Here is a 17,817-nt window from a genome sequence, read left to right as displayed (position 1 = left end):
ACAAAGTGGGGGACTCAAGAAACGTTTGCTGAATGAGCTGAGAAAGCAGGTAATTCCCATCCTACTGGGGTCATTAGCGTCGAAACTATTCATTGCACACATCCTGTCTTAAGGATACCCCATCTTTGTTCTTCCCTCTGAAGACATAAATTCCCACATTGACACCTTGTAACATCTGCTCCACCAGTCTGCAATCACCAGGTCAGCATGCCAAACTCACTTGAGCTAATGGCCCCATTATAAAAACATTGTAGGGGGCTAAGCTTTTTCCCAAAGTTTTCTTTAAATAGTCAATCAACACTTCTAGAAACCACTCCAGTCAAAATAATAGTTTTCCAAAGCTCCATTGATAACATTTATGGGATTTCCATGTGGTTTCTGTCAAATGACCAACATTCAAATAGTGATCAGATTGAAGACATGATGTTCCCAATGTCCTACAGCCATCTTAAAAGCAAGAATTAAGAATCAAAAAACTTGAGAAGAGAGAAAACGTCTATTTGTGGAGAGACAATTTCCTAAATGTTACCTAAGTTGTGTCTGAAAATGTTACCACATCAAACAATCTACACTATTAATTGATAAACGTTTTTCATAGCTTATGTCTGCTTAGCTACTCTTGGCTATCTGCCCTGGCTTGTGTGTGTTTGTGTGTGCTCTGACAGAATACTACTATCAGCTGGTTTTTAATTCACGACCAAGGTCATCATTGAACATGACGACCTGACTGGTAGGAACGAGGCAGCACCGGCCAGCTCTCCATATAAGGCTGTAGTCTTCTCATTCTCTTACGATCCCAGTTCTACATGCTGAAAGGTCACAGAACGCTGGGATATTTTTCAGAAAACCTAGAATTCACATTTAACTTTGGCTACTCCAAATGATGCTGTTTGACGTGGAGTCAAGGAAGGAATTCACTCCCTTTATTTTCATTAGACTTGTCACTCAGAGTCCTCAGTGGACTTCAAAATACTAGACACATTACAGCAAATCCTCTGGGGTCTAGACAGTGGAAGTGCATCAAAGGGCTCCATAGATCGTTCAGCAGAATTCTTCAATGTGATTTTTGTCTTTACAGATAGAAGATCTTCACCTCCACCTACTCTCCATTCTATTTCCAGGCCAAATCCTTCCTAGACTCTCTTCTTTGAGTTCATTAGAGACACTCTTTTCCTTTAAACATTTTTTTAATCTTTTATTTATTTCTGAGAGAGACAGTATGAGCAGGGGAGGGTCAGAGAGAGAGGGAGACATAGAATCTGAAGCAGGCTCCAGGCTCTGAGCTGTCAGCACAGAGCCCGACGAGGGGCCCGAACCCACAAACTGTCAGATCATGACCTGAGCTGAAGTCAGATGCTTAACCGACTAAGCCACCCAGGTGCCCCAGGACACTCTTTTCCTACTACAAGTCTAAGCTCCTCCTGGCTTGAGTGACCTTCCCTACGTTTGATTCACCCTTACTACCTGTTACAGAGCAAATTTCACAGTGGATATTTGCATGTGGGAAGCATTGGGCCTACTTTTGGAATTGCTGTCTTAGGGGAAGTGAGGGAAGCTGGATTACGGAAACCACAAGAAATGTGAGTCATGAGAGGGACACAGACAGAACCCTCTGACAACCCCATGGGATGTGTCGAGCTGGGAGTACCCAGAGGAGCTGCCCCTTCATTGAGGCAAGAGGCCCAGCACTCGTGTCTGATCAATGATCAATGATCAATCAATCATTGGGTATGGGCTGCCTCTGGAGAAAGGTTGAAACCTTGGCCCAGTTGGCTCTCTTCAGCTGAAGTCAGTTTCTGGAGAGGTCTCAGCTGAGAAAGCCTGAATGCAACAGTCCAAGGGGCTGGAGGAAGAGTTGCTTTATTCTTAAGCAGAGATCTGGGTGGTCTACGAAGGCACCCACCATGCACTTTCTTTCTTCCTCTTCTACAACATCTATTATTCTTCCAGTCTGGTCCTGCCTCATTAGTATGTGGGGTCTCATTTCCAGAATCCTGGGTCTTGCCTCTAGCTGTTTCACTAACCTATTTCTCTAATCCAGGTCCCTCTCTTTCTCTAACCTATTGAGATATTATCTCATGTCCCTGCTTTTTGCTGCCCTTGCTGGGTGCTCTGTTATCTACACATCTTCGGGCTGTGGCATAAATTAGCATTTAAATGTGGTGTCTCGGTGGAAGCAGCAATGCCATTGGTTTATGCACCTGGAGGGTGGGAACAGTAACCGAAGAGAGTGTATATTTGTCTACTAGTTTATATATTCCTTGAGGGCAAAGACCTGGTTTTGATTTCTTGTGTATGATACAATGCATTGAGAGTACTGTGCATATGGAAAAATGTGCAGTGCCTTCACACACACACACACACACACACACACACACACACAGAGTCTGTATTTTGCGTTTATTATGGACCAAGCACTATTGTAAGCACTGAGGTTTCAATGATAACTAAGAAAAAGCCCTTACTCTCAAGAAGATTACATTCTGCTTATTAAGAAATGAAGGTCAGGGCACCTGAGTGGCTCAGTCGGTTAAGCGACTGACTTTTGTTTTCAGTTGAGGTCATGATCTCTCAGTTTGTGAGTTTGAGCCCCCCCCCCATCAGGCTCTTGCACTGACAGTGCGGAGCATGCTTGGGATTCTCTTTCTCTCCTGCGTTCTCTGTCCCTACCCAGTGCGTGTACACTCTCAAAATAAACAAATAAACTTTAAAAAAAAAAAAACAAACCTGAAAGTCAGCTACTTAACATTGGTCATTATCTAGAATTAATAGTAATTATAAGGAAACTCTAATAATCAAATCTATGTCGCCCTTACATTGTGGTAATGTTAGCCTTGGCATCTCAGAGACATAACATCATAATTTGTCATCCTAATCATACCTTGATGGCGGTTGGGTGGCTCTCCTCCATCTGGAACACGGAGCCTCCAAGTTTGTTTCCTCAGGAAAGAGAACTTAAAAGCACACCAGCTCTTAATTGCTTCAGTCCTGCTGATCCAGTTGGTGGGCTATATTTAGGCATGGGGACCTTAGTATAAATGCAGAGGAGACTGGGAAATGTAATGGAAATAGTAGGTCTCAAGCACCAATGGTCTCAGCCACACTAGCCAATGTCTGTTGAGTACTTCTATACAATTCTAAGTGCTTAATTGTCTGCTCCCAATTCCTTGGGGGACAGGGGATGGGGAGGTGGGAGGCTGGTTTTGACACCATCAACAATTCTTAGGCACCAACAGGTGTTCTACAATTCAAGTCAATTCTGACACTCACTACTTGGAGACAAGGGCTCAGGTTAAGGACTCAGTCCTACAAGAACGCCCCCTCCCTACTAGTTGAGATGCCACTTGAAAGTCCAGGTTGGTCACCTGTGTGTCTGAATGACCAGGTACATACTGGAAGTTCCAAAGACCCCTTCTTGGGTCAAATTTGCTAGAGCAGCTCACCGAACACAGAGACACAGTTCACTTAGCAGATTTACTGGTGTAAAATAAAAGGATGTAACTCAGGAACAGCCAGATGGAAGACATGCATAAGACAAGACATGAAGACAGGGCTCAGTTTCCTGTCTTGTACTGGTGTGCACTCTACCCAGATGGCCACGTGTTGTGTTCACCAATCAGGAAGCTCTCAGAACGAGTCCTTTTGGTTTTTCATGGAACTTTCCTTGCAGACAGGATAAATTAAATCCTTGGCCTTGGGCAACTGACTCAAGCCCATCCCCCCTCCCTCCAGGTCTGAGGGCCAGAATGAAAGTTCCAACCAGCCCTCTTAAGTGCTTCCACAGAGTGGCCTCATTAACATGATAAGAGATACCTTTGTGGGTTCTTATCCCTTGGGAAATTCCTAAGGTTTTAAGACCTATGCTTCAGAAACAGGGACAAAAGCCAAATAAATATTTTTTATTATAAATCACAATATCACAGTGCTTCACACTGATTCCTCACAACCCTATGAGGTAAATATGAATATTAATTATCTTTTACACACGAAAAAAATGAGGCAAAATAAGGAGTAATTTACCCCAAATCCTTTAAGTAGTCATGGGTAGAGGTGGGCTTTGAGTTCAACCCTTAAGCCCCAAAATCTATGTTCTTTCCGCCAACTACACTTGAAAAATCAAACAAAGATTGTGAAAGAAAGGCCTTTTTCTTTCCACAATATATCTGTGAGAAACATCCTATAGAATAATCTCTTACTTTGGTGTGTCCTAGAAATACTAATCTCAACTACTGTAGAAGTTTCCCTCTTCCAAATCCCTCTTGTGAGTTAACATTTTGGTTCTCTCAGGAACCTGGGAACGCTTGGGATTTTTAAATTTGTGTCTTTTCTGTCGTTAGTAGTTCAAGCATTTCAACGGAGTTCCCTTTGAACTCATAAACCATTCCACTCTGCCAAGAGCCTTACTATTGAGCTGGAAACAATTGATGATTAAAGTTTTATTGTCCCTTCCCAACTAAAAAGAAAAAAAAACAACAACTAAAAGAAAAGATCCTCACAATAACACATCCAGAGGCTATTGAAAGATGCATGTTCTTTATGAATAGGCGTCTCCAGTGACTTGGAAAAGCAAAGTCCTCCTCAAGGGCTCGGAGTTTTCCTATAAACTTTTACTCCTCCTGTTCTACCCTGACTCTGCCTATCCTAGTTTCCATGACAACGAGGAGACCATAGATGCCTGAAATTAGGTTTGTCTTAATGATGGGCTAAGAGGCTGGATAACTGCAAAGGTCTGCACATGGTAGAGACAGAAGAGCCTCTATTGCCCCCTGCTGGGCTCCACGGTTTCCCTCCCACTATCTGGTCCTCCATCTCTGACACCACCAAATTTCTGTGGCTTCTGGCTTCTTTCCTGAGGTAGATGCCCTCTGACATTTGTCAGTCTTTCTGTTTCCCTTTTAATGCAACATTGTAATGAAAAAGATAAAAACTTTGTCAATTACTCTTTAAACCCATGCTAACTGATAAGCAAGGATAATCACCAGCCACTTCTCCATAGCGTTCAATTGCTTCCAAGTGTTTTTCATTAAATCTAAGTGAAAACACTTCCCCCCGATGCAATTTTAAGGGAATATTAATGACATGCCTTGATTAGCTTTGGATGGGGGAATAAGCGAACTGGCTGAATAAAAACCATTTTCTTCTTTCTGAATATCCTCATTTTACAAGATGAGTATTGTGGAAGGTTTTGGTTTTCTGGAAAAAATAGAGTGAGCTACGTATAATGAGTTCTTTTCCAACTGTATATTGATTTGCGATGTTTGGCATTTAATTTCATCTGGCTTTATATTTTAACTACCTGATTATAGAGGAATCGTTGATACGAACTTCCTCAGTCCCTGAGGCAAAATGTTCCAAGTCTTTTCCATACCACTTAGGAGAATAAACAATTCAAATTCACAACATGGATTTAAGAAATGAACAAAGCTTCTAGTAGTTAGAAAACTTCTAAGTATGAAGTTTTTATTGGCTTCGAACTCTTAATTTGTTTTGTATTCTCTGCCCCTCGGTTATGTGAACACAAGTAGCCCTGAAAAGAAATGTTAGGAGTTCCACGAAATGTAGAAAATGTGCAAAAAGAGTGTTACTGGGAAAACAAACAAATTAGCATGGGTGGGTGATAGGAACTTAGGGTTGAGGATTTGTGATTTTAAGCATAATTTGAGTACTGTGTTTCTGGGAAAGAGTCTGCAGTGTAAAGACAGGGATTCTTCCTGAAACAGTGTTTCAGTTTGGTTCAATAAAAAGTAATAGCCCAACAAAATTATGTATGTGATTTGACACACTTGATTCTAGAGTTCATGCAGAAGAAGAAATCAGTAAGAGGACCTGAGAAAGTTGTCTAAAAGCAACAGGCCTTTGCCATAGCATATTAGACTATATTATAAAGATCTCGTTTGTAAACAATGTGAGGGTGTTGCAGAGATAGGAAAGCAGATCTGTAGACCAGAATGGAGTGTCAAAACTGGACACATGTATAGATGCGAGACACTGATAAATGATATGGGAACACTTCATTGAAGAAAAAAAATCAGATCCCTATATATAATGAAATTGCAGGTGATTTGGGGCTAAATAGAAAAACGAAATATTGTTAGAAGAAATGGAAGAGCCAGGGTGCCTGGCTGGCTCAGTTTGTAGAGCATGAGACTCTACATCTCAAGGTGATGGGTGTGGAGCCTACTTAAGAAAAAAAAAAAAAAAAAACTAAAGAAGAAGAGGAAATTTAAGAGTCTGCAGAATCTGGGGGGTGGGGCAGGAGAGGAGAGGGCTTTTAAGCTTGACATCATACTCAGAAAGCATGAAGGAAAAGTCTAATGTACTTAACCACATTCAAATGCTGAACCAGTTCCTGAGGAGCTGCCTTTCTTCCAGACACCACACTGCCTACGATGGGGTTTAAGGGAGGCCTACAAAGCTCCCTTTAATCTCCCACCACACTTTACACTGCAGTCAGAAAGGACTGAGCATCAAGCACCCCTAAACCTAAGTGAAGCTCCATGGGCTCTGGGTCAGATGCATCTGTCCTGAGTCACAAAACAATAAGAGCTCCTGGAACAATGCCTCCCTCTGCTCATCCTCCTTCACTGGAACTGTGAATAGCCATTCCCTAGAAGACCATCAGTACGAGTCTTCTCAGGAATTGTAACCATATACTTTCTATACTTTCTCTAGAAATTCAAGCTCTCTGGGGGCATCGTGGAGACTCTCATCCACGATCTGGGGATCTGGATATTCCTGAGTCCTACTTTACCCAAACATCCACATCCAGGACCTCCTACCACACAGTTTGCAGAATCAAGTGCAAAGTGAAAATGTGGGGCCCCTGGGGCACCTGGATGGCACCGTCAGTTAAGCATCTGATTTCAGCTCAGGTCAGGATCTTCTGTAAGTTTGGGCCCTGCGTCGGGCTCTGTGCTGATGGCTCAGAGCCTGGAGCCTGCTTTGGATTCTGTGTCTCCCTCTCTCTCTCTCTGCTCTTCCCGCACTCATGCTCTGTCTCTCTCTCTCTCAAAAATAAACAAACATTAAAAAAAAAATTTTTTTTTAAGTGAGGGCCCTTGTTCAAAAAATGAGTGAGAATTTCATGCAGGTTAATAGTGGGACATTAAGGCAGACATGAGTCCCTTCTGTGTGCGGATTACATACTCATAAGGCTGCCTGTGATCTCTAGCCCCAACCTCCTCCTTTACTGCCCCTTACAGTCTGTTATCAGCTAAATGTAATCTCAATTTCTTTTCTAAATGTTGAGAAGATTTCTCTGGACTCTAACTTATCATTAGCTGTCCCCTGAGGATGCTGCCAGATTCCCATAACCTACACACCCTGGTGCCTGGGGATGAGGTGTAGGTCTTCTTTATTCCCCAATGCTTTCCCTTTCTAGAACTTTCTATTCCTTTTTCCAAAACCCTATTTTTTTCCCCAAACCCATGTCATCTCTCCATCCATATCACTTGCCATCTCTTCTTGCTGTGGTCCTTCCCCTTGTCCAGCCAGCACATGACATTAATAGGTGCCCAGGAAGAAGGTACTGAGAAAGTTAACAAATGACTTGTCCAATCATTTGGGGAGAGGGGGGGAAAAAACCCCAGGTAGAGTATATATTCGACTTTTCAGCTGCAGAGTAAAAGCAGGCAGTTTAAGTAAAGTGCCCCTGTTGCCTGAATCACTCACAAGATCTAGATTATTCACGTTCTATATTCTGTGTAAGTTTTGTCAGAAAACTGGCCAAAGCACGGCCTGTTATGAAGCCAAGTTGATATTTATACCCTAAATATTTACGATTTCTTTTAAAAGTTGGCAAGAGGAAGAGATGAAGGAGTCACTCGATAGGCCTTCAGCAGTAAATTCGTGTCCCTTTTATAGTTTTGCTGCTAGAGTAAGCAAAACCCGAGAAGCCAGGGGGGCCTGGCCCTGCAGTGCTGGCAGCAGTCAGGAGTTCTACATTCACTGCTTCCAAATGCTGCCCTCTTGTGGCCAGAGTGTTTATTGATGGAGCTGTGTGACAGGAGCTTGCTTGGGGACACAGATGGAAATGGGAACACAGGGGGCGCCTGGATGGGCTCAGTTGGGTAAGCATGGACTCTGGATTTCAGCTCATGTCGTGATATCACAGTTCATGGGTTCGAGGCTTGCACTGGGCTCTGCCGCTGACAGTGTGGAGCCTGCTTGGGATTCTCCTCTCTTTCTTTGCCCCTCCCCCACTCATTCTCTAAATAAATAAATAAACAAACAAACATTAAAGAAATAAGAAATGGAACTAGAGACAGTGATAATGCGGGGGAATGACAAGCAGCACAAGACAAATGTGGAAAGAAACTGGGAAAAGCACATTCACAGCCCCCTAACCTTGATGTTCATTCACCCCCACGTCTCCTCCTGCATCTTTTGCCCTCCTGGAGAAAAATAGGCAAGTCATACAACTCATCCGACTTGCTTTGGCACCTACCCCAGCTAAGGGCTTGGAAGAATGAAGCCACAACTGTCATAGTCCCTCTCAGCCCTCGCACCTGAATCCTGCTTCACCCTTGTTCTGACTTGCTGTGCATGTCACTGTCCCCGAAACCTCCACACGTGACAGACCTTCTCTCCAACCCCTAGGGGGCCTGGCATGATGGCAGCAGGCATTTTCCTTCTATCCCTCATAGCTAAAAGATGTATGGAATTCCCTTTACCACCTTCTGACTCTGGGTTCGTGCGTTCTGTAGAAAATTCCACACTGGTAATAGAAGTTGGGAAGGAAGCACGTTAAAAAGAAGAAGAGAAATAGCAACTTTAGCAGCTTCTTTTGTAGTTGATCCCACATCCAGAGATGATCCTCTGCGCTCATCTTGATCACGGTTAATGTCACTTACCGACATTTAGGCTGTAGAGCTCCTAAACATATCTTGCTTTACAGCACATCTAGGAAATGCTGGCTCTGGTGCTGCACGCTCGTGATAACCACTGAGGCTGCTTCCAGTCACAGGTGGCCGCCACCAGGCAGACAGCCTGGAGGGACAAAGGGATTAGTGTGCTAGGGCGACCATAACGGTTAGGAAGCTGAGGCCTAGAAAATGCACCAGGTGAACACAAAGTAGCGTGCTTTATATCAAGTTATCAGGAAATCCTGTGCACAAACCCTAGGGAGTAACAAGGAAAAGCAAGCCAATTTAAGGACAACCAAAACATATCCAACTCTGCAGTTCTTGGAGCAGACTGCAATTTCTGTGGGTTTCTTTCCTGGGGTGTCCTTCAGGGGTCCCTGCTGCCTCTAACCCGCTCGTTCTTTCAGAGCCTGCTCACCCCCCTCTGCTGTGAGGTCTTCCTGATCACATCAGCTCGCCTGCCTGGTCTGGCCACAGAAGTGACAGCCCGTCCGCCACCATTTGGCACCATTGCACGCAGGCTCGGGTTGTTCACTAACGTTTCACTGGAACGTGTTTAATCATCTGCCCGTGCTCTGTGGCCTTTCGGGGTTTCACACCCCTTTGCTGGCCAAAATGACCAAGATCTCAGTGCTCATTAGACGACGTGAGGGATCCCAGTCGCCGCCGCAGACGGCCCTGGGGATTACTGGAGAGTACACGCCTGCTTTGGCTGTTGCTTGCCGTCTGTGGCTCTGAATTGCTGCTTGGCATGATTTGGACAGGGTCAAGTCCTTCCTTGCTGTTTCACCCCATATAGACATTGGCTTCCCTCTCATTTTACAGCTCCAGGCCCACACCCCAGCACAGCCACCAAGAAGGCAGAGTGAAGGCTTGAACATACAGGATAAGAATTGGAATGTGTGCAGTGAATGTTTAGAACTGGGTAGCACTGATCACGGCTCCCACTTCCACCAGCCTTATCCTAATGTAGGGAGTCCCCTACCCATTGTCTCTCACCTCAGTCTTTCTTGGGGACATGTTGCTATGGTTCCAGTCCCTCATCATACAGGAGGGGGTCTTCCTGGACCCAGTTCTGAGTCCAAAACTTCAATTTCATTTTTGTCAATCTCTAACCCCAGAGCATGAAGTACAATACAAAAATAATTCCCCAAAGTTGGAGCTCTGTCCACTATAAAGGTAGCCATTCATATTCTTTTTCAAAATCATTTCTCTCTTCTTTGTGGCAACTACCATTATGGGACTAAGCTTTGTGTATTAAAAATGTCCCTTTGGGTGCTTGGGTGGCTCAGTTGATTGAGCATCCAACTATTGATTTCGACTCTTGATTTCAGCTCAGGTCATGATCCCAAGGTTATGGGAGCGAGCCTTATGTCAAGCTTTGTGCTGAGCATGGAGCCTGCTTAAGATTCTCTCTCTCTTGGAGCCCCTGGGTGGCTCAGTCAGTTGGGCGGCCAACTTCAGCTCAGGTCATGATCTCATGGGTTTATGGGTTCGAGCCCTGTGTCGGGCTCTGTGCTGACAGCTCAGAGCCTGGAGCCTGTTTCAGATTCTGTGTCTCCCTCTCTCTCTGACCCTCCCCTGCTCGTGCTTCTCTCTCTCTCTCAGAAATAAAAACATTAAAAAAATTATTTTAAAGATTCTCTCCCTCCATCATATCACTCTGTCCATCTCCCCTGCTTGTGTGCTGTCTCTCTTTAAAATAAAAAAAAATAAATGAAATAATTTAAAATAAAATAAAAGCTCTTTAAAGTGTTCCCTCTGACAATAGGCAAAAAGAATCTTTCCTTCCAATATTAAATGATGCTACTACTATTCCTGATATGTGTATATGTCTGAAATTTTTTTTAAAATTTTTTAATATTTTACTTATTTCAGAGAGAGAGAGAGAGAGAGCATGAGCAGGGGAGGGGCAGAGAGAGAGGGAGACACAGAATCTGAAACAGGCTCCAGGCTCTGAGCTGTCAGCACAGAGCCCGACGCGGAGCTCAAACCCACGAACTGTGAGATCATGGCCTGAGCCGAAGTCGGAGGTTTAGCCAACTGAGCCACCCAGGTGCCCCTGAAATTTTTTTTTAAGTTTTGCCTTGTTTGGTCCTAATTTGCTAACTCGTTTGCCCCAATGGCAATAACAATGCCTCGGCTTCCTGAGTCTGTTGCTCATACATTAGTCTCCACAAAAAGAAAAGTGGTCCCTGATAAGGAGCCAGAAATGGGTCCACGTTAGAGCAGCATGGCAGTGGTGTGTTCCCCTAAATCTCTGCTACGGTTTCTTCCGGGAGCCACACGGAGAACAATGCCCAACCTCCCTCACACCTGGGGACAGCCACACGGCTGAGATTCAGCCAAAGGATGTGAGTGGAGTGATGAGCCCTCCTTCTGGGTCCAATCGTGCAAAACCAGCAAATAGCTAACTCCACGCCATTTTCTCCTTGGGGGTGGGCTGAAGGGGGTGGCTATCCCAGGGCAACTGTTGAGCCGGCCATGGTGAAAACCATAGCAATGTCAGCATCCTGAGGCCCTGAGTGGTGTCATGACGAAGAGACACTTCACTAAATCGTTCACCTGGCCAGTGCCCCGTTTAAAGCAAGAAAGAAGTTTCTGGGTTATTTCAGCTATCATGTTTTGGGTCTCTTACATCAGGTAGTCTCCCCTTAACACGAGCTAGAAACGAATACATATCAGAGGTGTCTCTATTCGGACGTGGAGTTGGCAGAGGTCTGTGTGGTGTGATGAGGGACACTTACAGTCAAGGAGAGACCCTCCCTCGCCCTGCATGCTTTCTTGGCCTCCATCTGGACATTCTGTCTGAAATCCCACCACACAGATTTCATTACTTTGGATAAAGACATAACATTTCCAGGAAGCTTCTTGTAAAATAATTCCACCACCTGATGTTAATTACACTAGAATTAAAAAAAAAAAACTATATCACCTAGAAGAGATAGCACATAAAACCATTCTTTCATAAATCCCTTAGCACAGATGACTTTCTCAAAATCTTTCTGCTGAAATATCTAGTGAAAAGTTGAGAAAGACACAGAGAGTGAAAATGTTGAAGGGCAGATTTTTTTTTTTCATGTTTATTTTTGAGAGAGAGAAAGAGAGAAAGGGAAAATGGGGAATGGAGGATCCCAACAGCAGAGAGCCCAACGGAGGGCTCAAACCCACAACCTATGAGATCATGGCCTGAGCCAAAGCCAAACACTTAACCCACTGAGCCACCCAGGTGCCCCTCAAAGGTGAGATGCTTGAAGGAGAGGTAGAGGGGTATGTAAAGCATGGAGAACTTGAGTTTTTGATCCAACGGAAACAGAATCCCAGGCAGTAGTGGGTGGTGCATGCGACCATTAGATTCTCGAGAATCCTTGACAGAGAATCAGAAGGCTCAAAGAAGGGAGGTGAAGGCATTGAAGGTAAATTTCTTGCTTGACAGATTGGATGAATACGAGTCCTCGGATCATTTGCCCACCCTTTTCCTGCATTTGAAGTGAGTTATTGTGATGGCCCAGCCTACTTGTTAGATCTGCCGATGGCCCCTCAGGAGAGCCTGGTGGGAAGTCATAATTGAGCTTTGGGATTTGTTCAAGCCTTACCTGCATGTTCAGGGTTTGGATGTTTTGACTACTTTTCAGTCAGTACCTTCCTTAGAGATTCCTATAATAGTAACTGCCATTTCAGATTATGGGGTGATTTTCTATGGCTCATGGAAAGGACAGACAGGTGGGCAGGGCAGGGCCACTGGGGTTATTGGCACGAAAGGTTGATGACCAAACAACCCAATGCCATCTGTGCATTTACTATTATTTTTTAAAAAGAATTTTTAAGAATTGTTTATTTTTGAGAGCTGGGGAGAGTGTGCAAGTGGGGGAGGAGCAGGGGGCGTGGACAGAGGATCTGAAGCAGGCTCCACGCTGACAGCACAGAGCCCGATGAGGGGCTCAAACTCAGGAACCCTGAGAGCATGACCTGAGCCGACATCAAGAGTTGGATGCTTAAGTGACTGAGCCACCCAGGCGCCCCTACTATTATTTTTAAAACAATAGTGTCCATATGACACTCAGTTTTGTGGTTAAAAATATTACGGAACATTAAAATTCACCGTGATTACAGAGGACATGAAAAATTTGCATCCAGAATGTGACACGTTACAAAATCGCTGTGGATTCAGGGGTGGCAAATCTCGGAGCCGGCCCCCTTGGGAAATCTGTCCCGATCCAAATGTCGGTTGTGCTGTGTTCTCACTGACCGAGCTCCGGAGGTGGTCAGCCAGCATCCCACACGGATGTAAGAGCTTTAGCTCCGATCGTTGGGGAGTTTTCCCGGTCCTCCCTTTGCCACATAGATGCTTCTCCTATAAGTTGTCTGTTGCTGCTAAAAAAAGAAAGACTGCAAACTTGCTGGTTTACACAATGCACATTTATTTTCCTACAGCTCTGCAGGTCAGGAGTTTGACCTTGGATTCACCAGATAAAACAGTTCACCGCAGGGTGGCATTTCTTTCCGGAGGCTGGGGCAGGGAGGTGGGGGCCAGTGAGCTCCCTGCTCCTCTGTGTGGTTGACAGACCCCAGCAACTGGTCGTTACAGGACTGAGGTTCCCATTTCCTTGCTGGCTGTCAGCTGGGGCCACTCGTAGCTCCCACAGGCTCTTCTTGGGTCCTTGCACACTGCCTGCATCTCAGAGCCAGCAATGGCGTGACGAATCCTTCTCATGCTGCCATGTCTCTGACCCACCTCTTTCCCTTCTTTTTTATATAACTTTAAAAAAGGTTTATTTAAGAGAGCAAGCGGGTCAGGGGCAGAGAGAGAGGGTGACACAGAATGCAAAGCAGGCTCCAGACTCTGAATCGTCAGCACAGAGCCCAACACGGGGCTCAAACCCAGGAACCGTGAAATCATGACTTGAGCCAAGTCAGACACTTAACCGACTAAGCTACCCAGGTGCCCCCTTCTTATTCCACTTTTAATGAGTTGTGCGATTATATTGGGCCCATCCAGATAATGTGAAGTAATCTCCCCACTCCGAGGCCTTAACCTCATCTGCACATAAGGTAATATATTCATATTACCACATAAGGTAATATATTCATAAGTTTTGGGGATTGGGCATCAACATTTGGCAGGGGGGGCGTGGCTGTTATTTTTGCCTCACGCACTCTCAACTCGGAATCATCTGAAAACCCTTGACCTGGCCCCAGGAAGCCTAGGTCAGGTTTCACCTTTTTTAAAATCACATTTAAAGTTAGTTCATCTCCATTGCTGGCTTCATCTCATGTTTCCATAAGCAGAATTGAAAGGCATTGTCAGGTGTACCCTGGTATCTTAGGCTCTCAACAACTCCCCCTGCCAGTCCATCTTCCTCTTTTCCCTCAAAGACTAGTAGCTGACCTTTAAACCATTCAAATTCAACCCCAAGGGGATGTCAGGAACAGAGTTTTACGTGGGTATAGAGAACACGAGACTTCAGTATACTTTTTCTGTGAGTTGCATTTGTTTAAATCTTTTGATGACAAAATTTAAGCAGAATGAATCCTAGAGATGCACCATCCTATGATAAGGATTTATTCTGGTGCCTGTTCTCCTTACACCGCCCAGTCTGGCCCTCCCTGGAAATGTCACTGCTTCTCCAAGGAGTCTGTTTCTTCCAAGTGCGGGAACATGTCATCTGTCATCTCCGTCACAGTGCTCACAGACAGTGGGGCACCAGCAGAACAGACACGGGATTTCATGGGGGCCAGATGCTGGGTCACTGGGGAGGTAACAAATGATAAAGGAAGGTGGACCGTCGCCCCATGGGAGAAAGGATCCTTCAGATTTGGGGAGGGGAGGAAAGGAGCTGAACCTGAACTTTCAGCCTTGAGCTGATATGGGCTTGAAGCCACACGGGCTGGTTTAGGCAGGGGCATAAAGAAGAAACGCCACTAATGTCAACAGTGGACAAGTACAGAGAAACCAAGGGCTGTTTTCTGGTGTTCAAGAAGTAGAAGATACAGGATATCTGCTCTATCTCCTCCCTGCTCCACAAATGAGTCTGCTTGTCGATAGAAGCTTCTTTTTCCATGGAGAGACTTGGGTCAGAATTCCTCAGGCAGAAGCAGCGTCATCTGGGAGCTATCCCTGAGACCCCAGTTGGAAATAATTGTCTGTCAGAAAACATTATGATGGGGCTGCCTGAAGGGTCCCTACAGTGGAGCTCTTCACAGATTTCCATGCTTCCTCACAGGAGGTGATTCTTCCTCTCCACACCCCTACTAGGACACGCTTGCTCAGTCCCCAGGGTCCCCCGTGGATAGGACATACCCTGCAACTGTGATGTGAATTGAATGCACAAATGAGCTTCAGGAAATCTTGGAATGCTTCCAAGAACCTCAACTAAAGGGGAATTTTATGAAAGTCTGCAGCAGTTCACAGAGCAGTGGGGAAAGCAGTGTTGCAGCCCAGACCAGGAACTGCCTGGGTGTCAGCATGAGTGTGAGCGAAAGAGCTCTGAGTAACTTCATCTCGGGTCTGCTTCTTATCCTCTAGGAGAGTATCTTTGGGGACCATGGCCACGTTCAAGTTCACAACTCATGGAAGTGCCAACTACCGAGACATGATTTCCTTGGACAGTATGAATATCTGCACAGAAGTGAAGTAATTGGGAGGGGGTCAGTTGGCAGAAGAGGTGAGCTCTTTCTTATCAATGGGGACATCTTGACAGCATTCCCTGCCAACAAACAGGAATTCGTGATTGACGTTGGTCTCTTGAGCTTGCTGTGGGTTTCATCCCACGGGCCACTTGCAGGCCAGCTGTGGTGGGGCTGGAGGTGGAATGGTCTCCCACCTCAAGAACTCACAGATCTGGGGCCCCTGGGTGGCTCAGTCGGTGAAGCGTCGGACCTTGGCTCAGGTCATGATCTCATGGCTCTTGAGTTCAAGCCTGCATGGGGCTTGCTGCTGTCAGTGCAGAGCCTGCTTTGGATCCTCCATCCTCTCCCTCAGCCCCTCCCCAACTCATTGTCTCTCTCTCACTCACTCAAACAAATAAACATTTAAAAAAGAAAAACAGAACTCACAGACCTAATAATTCTTACAGATAGTCATTTGTTTTGATTTTTTTGTTATGCTTTGAAAGAGATGTGTATAAGGATATCTTTTTTTTTTTTTAATATTTATTTATTTTTGAGAGTGAGACAGAGAGAGACAGAGTGTGAGCAAGGGAGAGGCAGACATAGAATCTGAAACAGGCTCCAGGCTCTGAGCTGTCAGCACAGAGCCCAATGCGGGGCTCGAACCCACAAACTGTGAGATCATGACCTAAGCCGAAGTCAGATGCTTAACCAACTGAGCCATCCAGGCGCCCCAAGGTTATCTTTTTTAGGACCCCAATCGGCAACAGCTCTCGAAGTTGAGGACAGCACTTTTGCTTTATTTCCCCCACTTGACTGCTGACATTAGCAGAAGGTCCCATGGCCTCTGCAAGACAGCAAGTGCAGTTCAGACTTCTGTTTTCACCTCCACAGTTTAAGAGAATCTCCAACCGGCCGGCAAACTACAAACATGCAAAGATTCCCATTTGCCTTGGGTACTAAACACTGGATGAAAAAAGAATCACATTTGGCAGATCATTTGTTAGTATAGTTCATTGCATTCATGATGAGATCTAGCACACAAATAGCGCTGGGAAAAAGTATGAGTTTGGAATTCTGACGGTCGCGAGTTTGCTTCCCTATTCCAACCCTCGACTCCAGAGCAGGGTGACCTCTAGTTGGGATGGACCTATTTAAATGTCAGTTTCCTCAGGTGTAAAATAGAGATAATATCTCCTTGCAGGGTTGGTGTGAGATTTACATAAACTGAAGTATGGGAAGCACGAGGCACAGTGTCTGAGTCAGTATACTAACTCGGTTATTAGATGTCATTTTTGCCAGCAACATGAAAGAACTAAGCCATCAATGGGTCATTAAATGCTGTCATTCTCAAGATGACCATCTTCTCTGAGAGTATCTAAAGGCTATTTTAAAAGTTAATCTCTTTTTCCTTTGGAACAGGCAGGGAAAAAAAGAGCGATTAGGACAATTATCCTAACCTAACTTCTTATAATATGGAGATGTGAGACTAAAATATTAGGTCAAATAAATTTGCTTGTATAGGGGCACCTGGGTGGCTCAGTCAGTTAGGCGTCCAACTTGAGCTCAGGTCGCGTGATCTTGTGGTTTGTGGGTTCGAGCCCCGTGTCCGGCTCTCTGTTGACAGCGTGGAGCCTGGAGCCGGCTAAGGATTCTGTGTCTCCCTCTCTCTCTGCTCCTCCCTTGCTCACTCTCTCTCTCTTTCTCAAAAATAAATAAATGTTAAAAATTTTTTTTTTTTCTAAATCTGCTTGTATAATTTGGAGCTAACATGCTGGGTTAGGTCATGAATGTGAGGTTTGCAGGAACCCAGTGGATCCAGAATGGCTCTGAACTTCAGCCATAAAAGGAACAAAGATCTCAAGCAAAACTGCCCAGAGTCCAGGCAAAGCAGCACTGCCCGGGGGAGCAGAATTTCCTGGGCAGAGCACCTCCCTGACCCTGGCCTCCTCCCAGGAGAGCCTCTCCTCTATGAATACACATTCGAGGTCTGAAATACAGGGCAGTTTCACAGCCCATTGCATGGGTAGTGGGTGGGGAGGTGCAGAACTTCCTGGCAGGCTTTTAGACCCCACCAATAACACACCTATAAGCCCCTGTGAGGGCAGAGAGAACTCTCTGGACTTCTCCTATAGAAGGAAGGAGCTAGCCTCCACCCATTTGATGAATGGCACTGTAGCAATCTTCTGACACATGAAGCTGGAACCAGTTCTGAAATTTCTCTATAGCACTTCCTGCTCTTAGCAAGGGAGTTTGAGTTAGACATCGTTCTAGTACTTGACCTCCTTCGCTCTTTTTTGAATGTCTTTGCTGTGCAGTGATTTTAAAGAGTAAAGAAGATTCC

Source organism: Crocuta crocuta, unplaced genomic scaffold (assembly GCF_008692635.1).
Source record: "Crocuta crocuta isolate KB4526 unplaced genomic scaffold, BGI_CrCroc_1.0 scaffold377, whole genome shotgun sequence".
NCBI lineage: Eukaryota > Metazoa > Chordata > Mammalia > Carnivora > Hyaenidae > Crocuta > Crocuta crocuta.
This window is presented reverse-complemented; position numbering follows the sequence as displayed.